The 15091-nt window shown below is 40.9% G+C and overlaps 1 long non-coding RNA gene across 1 annotated transcript; it reads right to left on the bottom strand.

Annotated features, from left to right (window-relative positions):
* Positions 1 to 6010: 6010 nt before the first annotated feature.
* On the bottom strand, positions 6011 to 11491 carry LOC121596844. The gene is made up of 3 exons (XR_006005329.1): positions 10407 to 11491; positions 7372 to 7736; positions 6011 to 7285 (listed from the first exon to the last, which is right to left on the bottom strand). It is a non-coding gene; the product is annotated as an uncharacterized LOC121596844 (long non-coding RNA).
* Positions 11492 to 15091: the final 3600 nt, after the last annotated feature.

Raw genomic sequence — 15091 nt, 5'->3', positions numbered from 1 at the left:
TGTTTGAGAAATTGAGTTCGATTTCTAGTTGAAAAGGGAAATATTTTACACAAAAACAAATACAAGTTTTAAATACATTCTTTTCAGAATTAATAAACTTAGCAAACATTTGCTTCCAAACAAACAAAAGTGAGCTAGTCAACATTATATTCTCCCTTTCAAAGCTAAACGTCGCTCTCCACCGAGTAAGAGAGAACGAGAGCGAGTGGTTTAAAGAGCTCCGTTCAGTTGCTTGGAACAGGGTAAAGCAAACATCAAAAAATAATACGCAACCAAAACCAACTGGCTCGAAGTATTATCAAAACCACCATCAAACCAGAAAAAAACGTCGATTTTGTTCTGATCAAATATTGGTATTCTGACAATTATTTTACCTCACAAGGCCTTTTGTTTGTTATACAAAAAATCGTCATGCGCTTGCGATGTTGTTTGGTATGAGATGGTTTAAAAAAGTGTTAATTTTGTTCCACTTTTTTATTATTTAATTAGAATTAGCATTGCAACGTCATACCACGAACACACAAACAATGCAGATAACTGTTGTAGTTGCACCCTCCAACGCATTTTAGAGGCGTTTTTTTCGTTTGAATATTATAATTACATTCAACTTCACGCTGCACAACAAACTGGCTAATCAATAGCATTCAATATTCATTTGAACAATATGTTGGGATGTCCTTTATTCCGAAACTTTAAATAATTACCTCATTACGTTGAAACGAGTACCACAGCCGGCAATTTTTAATCGGTGTCCTAAGTAAAATGCCGCATGCACCGACAAATGCAGCATTCCAAGCCAGCCCAATCCTGCTATTAATAAGGTTCATGGCTGCGCACTAATTTGCTTCCAACATACATACCCGTTGCCAGGGGCGATGACGCTATGATGTCGTATGATGGCACCTAAATTACAACCAACCCAACCGTACTCTCACACAACATCATCGTTACGTTGATGTTGATGAAGGAAGACGGAACCGCAACATAGCCTCAACATTATCTCGAACGACGCTACAGCGGACGAAGAGAGAGGCATCTTTGTCATATTTCTGTCTTGCCAGGAAATTTCAATCCTCCCGCGATCTCTCGTGTTAATGTGGCCCGCTGCACGAAATTATCTTTCAAGATGCGTTAAGTTAAGTTTTAATGCTCACAGAGGCACCAGGAGACCGTAATAAGCTGTCTACCGCCTGGATTAGACAACAGAAACCTTCCAATGGTTGGCTGCTGCACCATTGACATGCGAGGATCGTGAAAATGCAAACAGATTAACAATACATCTCTTATGTTTTTTGCGTGGTAGAGCATACTCGATCGCACGGTCTCATTCGCGCTCTCATAACATTAAATCATCTTAAAGCCATGCGACAGCGTTTTGCAATATTGTCGTGCCAAACGATCGATCAAGGGCAAGGAAGGTTTTCCTCCTTGGGGTTTCAGAGCATACACTCATCCTATTATGCTCGCCGACGAGTAGGATATGAAAGGTCTCGTGCAGGGTTTTTTATTATTAAATCCATCATATAACTCACACGAGCGCGCGCCCCTGGGGTCAACCGCACCAATTGCTGTTTACTTTTCTCTGGCGCTTCTCGGGTTCGACAATTGAAATCAGTTTTCATCTATAGTAAGAGTTAGTTGGGAAGGCGTCATCTGGTGGACTGGTCCGACGGACAAGATCGTTTTTGTCGATTGAAAAACGACCACAGACGCCACGACAAACAGTTATCGGTTGGTAGTTTTGCCTGTTTATTTGTTAAGATTATGTATTGTTAACTGTTTGATATATGATTTTTTTGGCTTTTAGGGCAAACGATAGTCGAAGATTTTTGTATTCATTTGTTCTATTTTGAAACACAAAAACTCTTTAGAATAATGAAAATCTACTGATACTAAGCTACCATTCACAACACATGACTTTCCAATGCAAGGCTTATCCTAGTTGTTGATGCGTGATTTCCATCAAGCATCGTGTGTGTATCGTCTGGTGAACCGATGCCTAGCAGCACATCGTAATCAACAGGTCCCAACCCAATACCACTGGCAGAGGGCCGCAACACGCGACCCACCGTCCCGATGGTAGCGAGAATGTTTTGTTTTACACTGTTCTCCGGGTCAGTTTCTAATGTAAACGGTATTATTCAACAATCGCAAGAGGGGGTTTCAACAGCCCAGCTGCTACAAACAATGTCAGTTGCTACTGAATCCTCATAATAGTCGGATAATTTGAGCAGAGGATTTGTGGCAAAACTGTTATTTGAGAACGCAACCTCTTTTCTTTGCAGTCAAGTTGTTGGTAACACCGTTTGTCAGAAGTTAAAGATCTCGAGCAGCGATTACCTAGCGATTACTACTCAGGAAGCTTAAGAGCTTGACTTTCCGTTACCGCGTACTCGAACCCAAAAAGCGTTGCATTAATATCTATGGTTTATGATTATAATAACATTATGCTTTCATTTGAATTTATCTGAATGGTGGTTGAACAGTGTGTATTTAATGCATGGTGTTTGCTTGTGACTTGGTGTGAATTGAAACAATATTTAAAATCAAAATTTGAGCCACGACGTAAGAACTGAAGATACCCTTTATGATTTACCTTGCCGAAATACACAAAGCAAAAACTACGTGAAAGTAATTCTATTTATAATTGAGTCGGCTATCGTCCAAATTGAATTGCAATCTATCAGACATCTCATTCAGTATTTATGATTACAGTATGTACAAGATAAGCTCTCGGAATGTGAATTTTAAAGAGAAATAAAGTAAAATATCACAAATGTGTTTGTACAGCAAAACATCGTGCCGTAGAATGACAAATCCCGTTTGTAAAGGCAACAATGTTGCAATCACTTGTCAACTACCCTCCTATCTATCTATCCTTTTGTATCTCTCTACGCAATGAGCTACTTAATTTAACGATATACCACCACTTTGAAGATGAATTTTCTAACAGGTAACACACGCACGACGCACCACACACATCTTCTGGTTTTGTCAATATCTAGATTACGCTCGCTGTAAGCTGTCAATTTCAACCACCGGCTCCAGCTGGTTGATGGATCATCGCTAACAGGTTGTTAAGTTATCATATCCAACCATTAAGGCAATCTATCACCCAGGTCATCACCCGTCTGTGCGGCTATGCGGCACCTGCAAACGTAACCGGTGAGTTAAACAAAATTGCATTACAGCATCGACCCCTTGGTCGTCTATTGGCGATCACTGAGTTTCATCCCAGCCGTGTTTAAAGTGATTAATTTCTTCTTCTTCTTGTTTGGCACAACAACCGCTGTCGGTTAAGGCCTGCTTGAACCCACTAGTGAAGTGAGCTTGGCTTTCAGTGACTTATTGTTACCATAGCACGATAGTCAGTCCTACGTATGGGGGCACGGTCTATTCGGGGCTTGAACCCATGACGGGCGTGTTGTTACGTCGTACGATTAATTTCTATCTCCTATAATTTACCATGCCTTGCCCCGTGCCAATAAGCGGTACTATCGAAGGCACGGAGCTAAATGATGGTACTCAGCAAGAAGCAGAAGCGTAACACTGATCTTGTAAAGCTACCTATCATATTACTTTGTTGTTTAAAACGTCTATCGTAGTAACAAGTTATTAAATTTTAATTTTCTTTCAATATGTTAAAATAAAACAGCCTTTTACGCGGACAAAGGAATTATCTGCATTTTTGCCCTGCATGTACTCCAAGCTCATCGAACATTGTTACTTTTGATGAAATCACTCATAAATACAGCTATTCTTCATACTTTATACTGTTTTATTCAATGATCCACTTCCATTTCAATCATTTTTCTCACTTGGTCCAAGGTGGCCAATTTTGAATGAGTGTTATTAAATTGACGGTTCGTTACTATGGCCAAATATTTATTTATCGCAATTTATCGCTCCAGCAAGCATCATCGAAGCGTCACAGAAGATTGCAACGGTAGAATGGAACAAGGGAGCTGTTAAACACAACAAAAAAAGAGATACTCAAAAAGAAAGTTTACCTATAGTGGTTAAATCTCAAATGAACCCTTTGCTTCTTTAAAAATATTAATTCAAAATCTCATCAACTACTCTCTCATCATTCTACTAGTGCAATCGACTCACTTATGTTCAAAAATGCATCCCCAGGTTCATGACTTGATTTTTCTTGAGCTAAAACCAACTTTCTTCGTTTTCCACCGACAGGAAATAATTCAAAAATGTTCCCAATTGCTGTGCATTTGCCCACACGGGACTGCTCTCCATTACGTCAACATGTACTAGCCCAGACAAGCAAAAGCAAATAAATGCATTGTGTTGCACACTAAAGCCCTTCTACGTTGTTTCCTGCAAAGCTTTCAATACTCTTGACTTCTAATCCGATCATAAAAGAAACGAAATATTCACCATACAAACACAATCAACCGTCAAAATCAACCGTCTACCAAGGATAGCACCAGCTATTTGCACACAACGTTATCCTCGATGCTGTTGGATTACATTCAGATGCATTCGCATTCTAAATCCATCTTCTGAAATCGTTCTGGATGAGAACTTACAAGAAAGTTGGTCTGATGAACAAAGAAAAAGGACACGTCTTCTTTGGATGTAAGCAAGCATATCGCAGCATCGTCCCACAGCATCGCTGTATGTTCCAATTTTTACAGTCGAATCTTTGCGGAAGCGCGATATTATCGATAATGAAAAATGCAAATTTCACAAAATTTTGGCCGTACTCATGAAACTTTCCTGCTATGAATGCAGCCTGGAGTCAAAACTTCAATCCGAGTTTATCCTGCGTTAGTAAACCGAGCAACGGGGTAAATAGCAATAACAACTTCACTCTGCCACCGTCTTTGCTTCCTTGTTCTGTGATTTCGGAAACATGTGTCTCCAACAATCGAAAGGGATATTTATTTTTCATCCCTCTTCTATCTATCGTATGTATCGGTTCTAAGGAGCATACAAAATTACACTATTTGACGTGCGACCAAAACTAGCGGTTATCCTTAGTGAAACCGATCATTAGGGCATCGCTTTCCTCACGAGGGATCTTTTACTGAAGATTATTCTTTTTCCTGTCTGAGGACATATTTCACCATCTTGCTATCGCTGCTGGTGAAAGAGGATTTGCCTCGATTCGTTGCAAAATACAAAATGCATACATATTGTTACGATCCTTTCACCGGCTGTGGTATACAGACAGTAGGAGGACAGTGAGAAAAAAAGACTTGTTCGTGTGAAATGAGCAGTATGATTTCTGTCAGGAATAGGATCAACAATTCTCCCCGGGGATGTTAAGAAATATAGATTGTGGACAAATATTGATAACATTGTCACAGCGAAGGTACAGATATTAGTATGCATGCAAATAGAGAGCAGCATCAACGACAGCATAAGCAGTAGCGATCCAATGCATTTTGAATCAGTCCTGCATTTCGAATCAATTTTTAATTGATGTCATGAGAGAAGAGTTTAGTGGAAAACAGTCAACGGGACGCAAACACGAATACAATCTTATACTCGCTTAATATTTTTATTGGAATGTAACCGGCCTCTTTACGTTCTGTCTGTTTTTTTCCACGTTAACACCACTCGCAAATTGAATTGGACTTTCCAGCGCGAGTTGTCTAGTGCTCTGGAGAGAGATGGACTTCACGTAAGAGCAAGACAAAAAGCATCAGCATCTACTTTAGTAACGGTGCGGGCTAAAATAGAAGCAACGATGTCTTGGAGCAGACACAGTGTGTTGTGTTTGCACAGCTGGTATGCTTTGGGCAGAGTTAATAAATAGCAAGCTTTATAATTTATGCAAACGTTTCACCATGAAAATGATTGCTTATTTCATGGAATCGGCGTTGGCTCAATATTATTTAAAGCTTTCCGCTTTAACTGCAAAATATAGTAAAAGATATAACAGTTTTACATTAAAGAATATTATATTAAACTATCAATTATCAGGCTGATCAGCAAATGAGCTATAACGTTGTAAGTAAGCTCTAAAAGCTTCAACCACCTCTGTTTCAACGGGTTTATACTGTAAATTATAGGAAAGCAATTCAAATTTTAAATTTCACCCTTTAACCGTTCCGCTTCTCTGTTATTTTAGGCCCGAACCATTTTGATTGCAGCTCTATGGATAGCGCACATGCCACTGCTCTTATTTAAGCCTTCCATGGCACGGTGGTAAAATATTTTATCGTGGATACAGCAGGTCGTAAGTTCGTTTCTTAACTTCTTTTTTTCGTTTACTCATTTACTTTACCCTTTTGGCGCACACGGCAGGGAAGGACTCAGTCCATGCGACAACGTGCTCGGTGGTGGGTCTTTTGCTTGCTTAAGTTCCAGTTACAGTTTGATGGTTGAAAATTGTTAACAAAAGACCGCCCAATCCTTTGCGTACTTACTTCCCGTCTTCCTCTGCATCTTACTCTTACCACCCTTAAGGCGAGTAGGTGGCAGTCCCATAAAGTGTAAATGAGGAGTAATTTTCACGTTACGTGTCACTGTTTTTTCCATATCTCCAAAAAACGTTTCCTTTCTACCTCGAAATGCTGATGCAATTTCCAGACGTTCCAAGCTCTCCGTTGGTATCTTGGCGAATGCTGACAATAAGTATTCCCGCAGCAACAACAGAAACCTGCAACTCGGACGCCAAACGACGTCGCGTGTCCCGGAAAGAATTAAGCGTCTGTAATGTTTGATGCTCTTCTTTGCTATCTTCTTGGAGACTGGTGATTTTATATCTCTTCCTTCGTCTCTGTAAGTGAATGTGGTGTCTTTTACTAGAGCGGAAGCTACTCAGTCGGCAAAACCCCGATGCGAAAATGGCAGCGCCGTTGTCGAGGACCTATGGCATGGCGATCAATTTTAAAATCTTCTCTATATTATGTTCCTGTTGCTGCGGGTTTGATGCGGGTTACTGTCCTGGTGTGGTCGTGGAGCATATCTGTCGGTTATGCGTGGTGTTGCAACGCGTGGAAAATGGCCCTTTAAATAAATGTAAGATTTCGTGCTCCCTTTCTGGCTAGCCGTTTTATTTCACGACCCTGTGTTAGGAACACTGCACCAACGCACTCGCACTGCCGCAGGAAGAAGACATAAATGTTATGAGATTCCTCTGAAGACATCTTGCTTTCCTTATTAACATACAGCACAACCAGCACAACCTTGTTACTGATAATATTAAATTCTAATTAATTTTTTTTTTAAATCATGCGGACAGAAAGCCATTTGTTTTGGGACACGAACATTCGATTTTTTTCACGACATGAACGTTTTTGGAGATGGAAGTCAGCTAAGCGGGATTTACAGAGTAAAAGAACATGAAGTATTCATCATGTATTTTGCACACAAAATTCATATTTTGTTTTTCTTACATACCTTGTTGCAACTTTAAATAGTTTTCTCCACACGGAACTGTTACATCATTCTTGTTTTCGTATGAATGCAACCACAAAAGACGATATTATTTATCATATGTGACATCACACTGGCAGGCTTTGCTTTCTTCTCATTTCCAACATCTCTTTATCAATTCACCACCAATGTCACATACTTATCTCCGTCGCTTATTCCGATTTCTATCGCTTGGTGTTCGCGCATCCACCGATTCAAACGCATTTTCCAACAGCCAAGAAAGCCACTAGTTGAGCTTCCACATTAGCCTCGACGTTCGAGCTGACCCGACAATCCGAGATATAAGGCGACCCAAAACGACCATCGCTGTTGCGCAATCTCCGAGCCAACTACAACGAAACGCAACCGCAATGAGAAATAGTTAGCCTCATTATCCTAGATCAAAAGCAGTACGTTCCAAGCGGACAGGGACGGGCAGGCTGGCGCACACAACATTGTATGTGTACAACACTGAATTGTTGAAGGCCCATCACTTCCTCAAATGTGGGGATCATTAGCATATGCTGCTTTCTTCGTGCATTTCTTTCTGCCGGTAAGCCGATCAACAGCCTCTTGTATGAAATGATTGTAATAAACGGCGGACTCCCGAAACACCGACAGCAGCAGCACCCAACGTTAATCATTTCAAGCATCGAAGCACACAGGCCCGATTTCAAGAGAAGCAAGTAAGAGCTCATATGTCTGTGTTGTGGTAAGGTGTAGCAAACACGAAAACACAAGCGCGAGCCCCCGTCCCATTTGCTCGAAATGAGACGTGAGTAGAGAAAGTGAACACACTGAACGTACGAACTGTCATTCAATTTATAAAAAAAAAAAAATAAAAAAACAATAACAAACATCAGTCCAAAGCCACGCTACCCCAAATGAAGCTCTCAAATTGCCACACCGCCTCGCTATTTGCATTGCATCTTCTCACTCACTCGAAATATTCGCCATAAAAGCGTCCTTATCTATTGGAGCATATCGCGATCGCAGGATCACCCTCCGGCACCTACCCTGCCTACAACACATACCCTTTTGTGTTCACCATGTTCCTGGGCATGAACTCGTTTCACTGTACTCATCGATCGAAAAACCGATGAGATAAGAGCAATGGCAGACATGTGTCGTCGGATTTATCGCAGCGAGAAAGTGCTTATGTAAGCGATTGGTCACAGGCAGGACGAGATACGTGCACGAGGTTTGGTGGTCTTATTATTCTTATTAACTCACTTTCCATTTCTTTCGGTCCGGTTGGTATCGATCTGCAAAACAAGCACCCCAAACGATCCACCCAACCAGCCTTGCGTCCAGCGAGTTTCCGGCGTGAAAGGATTAGCGTAAGTGATCTTGATTCGATGTTGTTAGTCGCGCATTTTGCTGCATTCGTGCTTTTCCATACGAGCGTCATTTTGTGAAAAGGGTGTGAAAACGGTTTTGCAACCACGAATGCGCGCATATCATATTAGGTTTTAATCAGTGATTTTGTGCATCGTCTGTGCTTGTGACTCAAACTACTGCTGACGATTGCGTGCAACACGAGCAGCAGGAATGCCTTGCTATCTCGATCTCTAACGGAAGCACTTTATTGGAATGGAATACCGTGAAATGGAATGTGCTTTTGCTAGCCGCGATTATTCATATTCGCATATTCAACTGCTAAATGTTTTCTTCTATAAGGCTGAACGGCTATGTGGAGCCCCGTAGTATCGAAAGGGGTTCCGAGAGTGCTGAAGAAATTAAACATTATTGCAGGGGTTTTCAAGTCACTTTTGATTTTGCATATAATTATTCACCGCATCCAAGATGTTTTTCAATAGCTGTCAAATGGTGTATCTGCTTTAAAATGAAATTTCAGTTTCTACACATGATTTTCAACACATTACAAAGAGCTGTCAAACTCAATCCAGCTTCAGTCGTGTTGAAAATCATGCTGCAGTAATTAAAAATTATTATGAAGGCAATGGAATATCAGATTGATGTGGAATAACATCTTGCACGCGGTGAATAACAATTTTTATATTCGAAAGTGACTTGAAAAACCTTGTATGATGAAAATGAAATATCATAATGATGTGGAATAGCTTCATGCAGTAAAAAGCTATGTTTACATTAGTGATGGGCAAACGGCTCCGAAGCTGACAATTTCGGAGCAGCATTCGTTAGTCTCGCCTTTCTTAACAATATTCAAAACTCATAGATTTTTTTTTTTTGATGAATTCCTTTAAACATGCTACTCCGCACTCGTACTCCGCTATTTTTGGATTTCCTAGATAGAAACCTCATTGAAAAAGTTTCTTTGGTCCCTTGTGTTAAAACCGTTGGAGCTGTTGGAGCGGAGCCGGCTCTGGGAAAAAGTCGGAGCCGGCTCCTGAGCCGTTGGTGCGTTCCAAAACGCCCATCACTAGTTTACATTCGACATTAGCTTGGAAAAACCTGTAAAAATGTTTTGTTTCTTCAGCATGATTTTCAACACTTCAACGGTCAGTGGGGGATGAGATCCTGCTTCAATACCCGGCATAAAAAACAGACGTTTACACCCGATCCGATGTTGACATCCGAAAGTGACTTGGAAAACACTGTAAACCACTATGGCAACCGTTTTGAAGAGATGGACCTCTTGATGGGAACCGACATGAACGATAATTTGTTTGACCCACGACGAAAGTGTCATGGAAAACCGGTCGTCGACAACAAGTTGAAATGAAACGATGCATAGCCTTTGTTACAGTGAGTGCTACACTGACAAATTAGAAGATGTATTTTTACTCGCTTTTAAAATTGAATGACACAATAAAACTGCAAATTATCAATTGAAATATTATTGCAAAGTAGAAACGTATTTTCAAGTAATATAACAACATTGAACTTAACATGTATAGTAGAATAGTAAAAAAAGCACATCACTGTATTATTTTTCGATCATAAACCTTCTGAATCGATCGGATTAAAGCCCGTGCCCCTGCAACTCCACGCATGATACTGAATTGCTCAACACGCCCACACACACACATACTCACACTATCATTCTCCAAACGGTCCGCGGAAGCCATGATGAACTGTTGCTGATGTTGCTGCTGCGGGTGAACAAACGAACCCAATCACCTTATTGGCCCACGATCGGTTATGGAACGGGGGGGGCGATTGTGGTGAAGCAAACAAGGGTGGAGATAAAACTTTCTTATGAGAAATGCTGCGACGCGAATGTTGTAGTCGAAGTTGAGCGAGTGGCAAGACGTCGTCGTCGTCATACGATTGTTTTCCTGCGGGTGTAGCACCATCACCTACCGAGTACCGAAACTAAACCTACTACGATGACGACGAGGTAAAATCGTTCACTTTATCACGATTGATATGCTTGTGTTTTATGTGTGGTTTCTTTTTTGCTTTTTTCCATCTGCCTGTGTCTAAAACTGCTAAAGTTTGATTTGTTGTTTTGCCGCTTACCGCCTAGAGTTATTGGTACAACAATCCGCACGCTCGTATTGGAAAAAAGATTAAATCATATTCGAAACTCTCCCTTGTGCGCATCCCCCTTCTAGGCTTGGGAAAGCGTTTTTAAAATGGCATAAAATCTCAGGTCAGCATGTGATTCGGCACCACGCGACAAAAAGACAATCAGGCGTTCAAACAAAGACAATGGTATAACTCGCACCTCTTCGTAACACATCTTCCGTTTTCTTCACGCGCTGACAGAACGCGAAACCTGAATCACATCCGCTGAACATGACCGTCGATTTGACCTGCAACGGCAAGAAATGCTTGCACTGTTCGAACGGCTTTATGGAGCGATGCTTGCCTGAGCGATTGCTGTATGCCCTGAGGGAAGAGTTTTGGTTATCTTTTCTGGTGGGGCTAAGGAGGACCTTGTACTTTGCGTTCTTTGCGCGGTAATACCAGTTTCCACAATCATGCACTGATGTGTCTGAATGCCGGTTGTTGGTGGTGGGTATGATGAAGCGATGGCATCTTTTGGGGCGAAAGTTATTTCTTCAACAAATGCACAACACGTGTCATTTTTCCTGCGTACCTGCTGTTGACGGTAGTAACAGAAAAGAGCAAGCGAAACCGGTTTTGATGAAGGGTTTTTGTTTGACTGGTGTCTTTTGAGTACAGCAACCTAACTAGCATATACATTAGCCGCGTTCGGATATGGCATATTCTGCTAGAAAATATCTGTCAAACAAACATTTTCACTGAGGTAGGGGAAGTCTAGCAGCCTGTGGCGAATCCTTTTGGAGCAATCCAAGATATCCATCGCTGTATGGATAACAAAAATGTTTGCTTGCAATCTTTTGACAGGCAGATAGAATTATTGTGTTTTCTCGTGTTTTAACATAATTTTTCGATCGCTACCGAACCCTAAATGTTATAAAGGTGGAATATTGTGCATTTCGCAACCCGTCTTTTACGAATTATTTTGTCAAATTACGATAATTGTATCCTGCTAAGGTTCGTGTTGTGTGAACGCAAAAATAATGGCGAATCTTTTTTTGACACTTGTTTCTAGTGGAAAGATTTGCGAAGAAAGATATGCCGTGCCTGAGCGTACCTATTGTATTTTGGCTGATGAATAATTAAACAGAATCTCTAATTTTTCTAGGGCGGCTAGGGCATTCGAAATGTGTGTAATTTCAGCTGAGGAAATATTTCACGCTTCCCGCTAGCGCCATCTATACGTGAAAAGCCTTGGTAAAATCCTCCCTTCCCCCGTACAACAAATTTCTGCAATTTGTGAGCTGGCTAACGCTCCAAATTGGGCGATTTTCTCTCGCTGGCGAGCGTTTTTGAAAGGCGTTATGAGGGATTTTGAGGCTTCAAGATGGCCGCCAAAAAGCTTGCGCTGATGTGCGATTGTGTTGGTGGACAAAATTAAATGACCAAAAAAATAAATACATTCCGCTACACCCTCTCATTTACCCCACGGGCTTCTACATTTCATGTGTTTGCAACATTTAGGGGAAGGTAGGTAAAGACGGACAACTTGAGGAAAATGTTAAAAATTTTGGAACATATTAATATGATGACTTTAAAAATGTGCATACAAAATATTAAACTCGTATTTTGTCAGAATTTTTTTGAAAATTTTAAGTTTCTATCGCTTTTTAAGTTTTTCTTTTTTCTTCTTTGGCTCAACAACCGTTGTCGGTCAAGGCCTGCCTTTACCTCTTGTGGGTTTTGGCTTTCAGTGACTAATTGATTTCCCCCCATAGCAGGATAGTCAATCCTACGTATGGCGGCACGGTCTATTTGGGGCTTGAACCCATGACAGGCATGTTGTTAAGTCGTACGAGTTGACGACTGTACTACGAGACCGGCCTCACCGGCTTTTTAAGTATAGTTTTATATAATATTTGAACCTATCAGATTGATTTCCACGTCCTGGTACGTTCATACACCAATTATTGCCCAATTGCAACGGCGGTTCATTCAGCCGTTAATTTAGGAATTGTATGCACCGCTTCTAGCACCTCGAAGAATGCAGAATCTAAAGCATTATTGAAATATCGGACACTAACAGCTAACGATTTCATATCTATGTCTGAACGATTTCATATCAATGCTCTCTCTTTTTGTGGATTAAAATCGTTCAAGTCGTGACAAGATAGTGGGTTTTGTGAATTGCCTCACCAGCGCCGAGCGAGTAATAGCATAACGCATGCAGGCTATTTTGACCAGTGTTTCATTTCTCGTTAATTTTAATACTTTCTCTAGTCGCTGCAAGGTTTATATCTTCGATACACTTATTCAAAATTCACTTATTAAAGGTGTTTGATTAAATATATTCATCACCAATTGATATAAGAAGTAAAATAAATCAACAAATTCAATGTTCATCTTTCCCTAGGACAGAGTGTCCGTCTTTCCCGCTTTGGTGTCAGGATTCATAAACAACCAGAAATCAATTTTATTTTTATTTCTCATATTCTTCCGCCGGTCTCGTAGTACATTTGTCAACTCGTGCGACTTAACAACATGCCCGTCATGGGTTCAATCCCCAAATGGACCGTGCCGCCATACGTAGGACTGACTATCCTGCTATGGAGGGAAATCAATTAGTCACTGAAAGCCAAACCCACAAGTAGTGCAGGCAGGCCTTGACCGACAACGGTTGTTGAGCCAAAGAAGAAGAAGAAGAGAATTCTTCCGCCACTTTGTTGATGAATAATTACCATAACTCATTTATGTAATAAAAGAAAATATTAACAATGCATGTTCCAGAGCTTAAGATCCGCAGTAGTCAAATTAGATCCACAAGGGTGCGCACGATTGAAAATTTGTTTTGTTCGTTAATTTATCCAATTTTTATGTATATGCCAAAAATTTTCTCAAATGTGTTGTTTTAGATTCAGTTTGGATACTGCATTGTTGAATTATTACAAAAATAACTTTTTTCATGCATTTATGATATGTGTCCATCTTACCCGCAGTGTGCGTGTTTTATATACTGTATTCATTCGCTGGTGACCTTGACGCTGAGGAAATCGCATAAAACTGGTTTCGAACTTTTAACGGTGCCTTTTTTAATGTAGGGAAAAGCGGGCCAAATGGGCATTTGGGGCAAAATGGGCACCTTCTATTTAAGCATTATTTCAGCACAAAGATATATTCCAATGTGCAAAATGTATGCATTGCAGTGGTATATGTACACCATGTTAGTTTCATAACCATTTAATAACAAATAACCAAGAAAACTCCAAAATAGATTTAGAGGCATTGTTAATAATAATTAACGTTAGTTAGTTGCGCTGCCACCGGTCAACGTCCAGGAGGACGACAGTGTGTCACGCACACTATCGCACACAATAAGCAGCGCAAGGCTTAGTGTGTGCCGAGCGCCACACGACCAGAGTGTGTTAGCGAGCCGATCGAGCAGGAGCTCTCGGCAGGGGCGCTCGGTGCGGCTGGTGCGCGGCCACCGTACAGTATACGTTTTATTGTGATTGTTAATTGTGTTGTATTATTTATTTTGTATGAGTGTAAATAAAATAATAAGTGCAAAGAGCAGTTCACAACAAAAACAAATGATAGGGCGAGAATACATTTCACGAAATGTGCGCAAAAGCATACACCATTACCTAAGCCCAGTTGGACGACAGTGATGGCATGGACGACAAACCCTGCTCTAATTCATCAAAATCATTGCAATTTCTCAATTCTACCATTTTTTATAAGTAACACAGAACTAAACAAAGATGTGTTTTCTTCATTATAGCAATACGACAAGGACCCCCCGAAGGATGGAAGTTGAGACTCCGAAGCTGGCGAATCATTTGCACCCCCCTCCTTCCCCCCGCCAGCAAAAATTGTAGAGCCTGTGACTGATTACTGCAGGGGCCCCCAGCATTTCCTAAGTTTACTGTCAATCTCCCTACAGCAAAAGCTCAGTGCCGGTACCTACCCCCCCCCCCCCCGCCCCTGAAAACACAATTTTCCATTTACAGGGATCCTCAACTCGTCTTACCGCCTAGGGCCCCCGATACCCTAAATCCGCCACTGCTGCCCTGTATAGTAAGAAGTGGGAGAGGGGGGGCATGAAAGCTCACATCAAAACGAGCACTGTACGCAAGTAAAGAACGGGTAGTGAAAATGAGCGTGATGCATGCTTAAGGAATTGACAAATAAAAGTAAGTAGAAGAAGTCCAGTTCATTTATCTACATTTTGCATCGTATTCTCCATCCAATTAATAAAATATGATTTTTT

This window comes from Anopheles merus, chromosome 3R (assembly GCF_017562075.2).
Source record: "Anopheles merus strain MAF chromosome 3R, AmerM5.1, whole genome shotgun sequence".
Classification (NCBI taxonomy): Eukaryota; Metazoa; Arthropoda; class Insecta; order Diptera; family Culicidae; genus Anopheles; species Anopheles merus.
Note: the sequence above shows the minus strand (reverse complement) of the source record. Positions and strands in the feature narration are given on the sequence as shown.